Source organism: Frankliniella occidentalis, unplaced genomic scaffold (genome assembly GCF_000697945.3).
Source record: "Frankliniella occidentalis isolate FOCC.00 unplaced genomic scaffold, Focc_3.1 Scaffold84, whole genome shotgun sequence".
Classification (NCBI taxonomy): Eukaryota; Metazoa; Arthropoda; class Insecta; order Thysanoptera; family Thripidae; genus Frankliniella; species Frankliniella occidentalis.
This window is the reverse complement of record NW_026267213.1, coordinates 1,082,695-1,084,455: the sequence shown is the minus strand read 5'-3', so window position 1 is coordinate 1,084,455 and position 1,761 is coordinate 1,082,695. Positions and strand designations below refer to the sequence as shown.

General features: G+C 35.3%; 1 long non-coding RNA gene across 7 annotated transcripts in view; it reads right to left on the bottom strand.

The window, feature by feature from the left end:
- Positions 1 to 6: 6 nt before the first annotated feature.
- LOC127749728 (uncharacterized) overlaps positions 7 to 1,761 on the bottom strand; it is a 9,878-nt gene continuing 8,123 nt past the window's right edge. For all 7 annotated transcript variants that reach the window (XR_008011319.1, XR_008011321.1, XR_008011318.1 and 4 more), the window contains 2 exons: positions 511 to 648; positions 7 to 354 (listed from right to left, as the gene is read on the bottom strand). This is a non-coding gene — a long non-coding RNA (uncharacterized LOC127749728). The remainder of the gene's footprint in view (positions 355 to 510; positions 649 to 1,761) is intronic.

The window sequence follows — 1,761 nt, the reverse complement described above, 5'->3', positions numbered from 1 at the left end:
CTAAGGAGCTCTCAATCTATAACAAAAACAGTAAGAAAGCAATGAGCCAAATATGTTTTTGAAAAACTGAGTGCAAAAGAGTAGAAATACGATAAGTTGTGTGATTTCAGAACAATCAAATATGGTAAAATGCAAAGCAGAGATCCATAAGGTACTGAACAAAACAAACATGCAGTGTAGGGATCATTAAGGCACATTTCTATAACACAGTCAGAAGACTGAGTAACTATAATTGTTATTGAAATCCTTGGTACAGTCTATCACCAACACATTTCGCATGGAGCACAGTAACACAGAAACTCACCGAACATAGTAAAAATTTTGCTCTGTAAATTCCATGGACAATAGCAGCATCTGGAATAAATAATGACCATCACAAATTGAATACATCTAATAACAGATTTCAAGTCATCAAAGCAATAGTTTTAGTTTTATCATACACTTTTGCAATGATACAAACTTATACACCAGAGAAAGATATAACTTTAAGCGAGAAATGTATCAACTAACCTGGTTCCAAGTCGTTGATGGGTACATAAATAGTTGGTAAGATAACTATTACGTTTATTCTTGTTGTTGTCAGTTTTGATGGATGAGACTAGGGATAATGTACTATACTAAGGATACCCAGTAGAATGTCAAATGAATCTGGAAAGAGATGAAGAAAATTACGAGATATTTCATAAAACGTTTTGTAGAAGCAAAAACAAGAACAGATTTAAAACCTTACATATTGTCTTATCAAATAATGTTGACGCTTAAGCCGCGATGAAAAAGTTATGAAATCGATATCACTGAGTACAAATTTGATCATTCAGTATTTATGAGCCAAATACTTAGTTGGAAGTTATCAATTTTAAATATGCAAAGTTGAGAAAGAAGCGTTTAGAGAAAAATAAAATCCATAGATCCGGGATTGAGAACAGAGAAAATACTATCTCTTCAGGTTTCAATACAGTAAAAACTGTGTTCCAGAGACTAAGTTATTTTCAAAAATTCAAAATGCATACACTGTTTAAACAGTATACATACATAGTAATCAAAACATAAACAAGAACATTGGAATGGCCACATCTTTCTGTAAAGGAAAAATGTAGGTGACATTACGTTGGACCTGAAGTACACCGATTTAAATAAGAACTAGGGTAAGGATTCAGTACCTGCCATTCAAAGAAAGCTCGGTCTACTGTAGCAGCAGACACTTCATATCCCACTCTTGTATAAACAGCAGCGAAAACAAGGGCCCAAAAGAAAAATGCAGCCACCTGAAACAAAAGAAGAAAAAAGGCGAGGCAGCATCCACTCTCCAAAGACTACATACATTATAATAGTGTTCATTAGTACCAAAGATGTCAACACAAACAAAAACATTAAAAATAGTTGCAGTAACTCTCGTTTGGTAAAAGCATCATGAAAAGTGACCGGCCTTTTGAGTAGCTCACAGTCCAAAATATCAGAAATATTAAATCAGCCTCCGAAGCTCACAATCAACCAGAAGTTTGGCCAAAAATAGCTCTCAAACTGTACGGTTCAAAATAGATTGACAGGCCGTTCAGCTCAGTCAAGATTTCGGTAAGAAATGAGATCGGCCTCAAAAGCACACGATCAAATAGAAGTTGGGCCAAAGATAGCTCACCAACTGTTCGATTCTAAATGGAATGACCGGCCCTTTAGCTCTCAGTCAGATTCCTTATAAATAAGAGATTGGCCTGTAAAGCTCACAATCATTTGTAAGTTGGGCCAAAGATAGCTCACCAACTG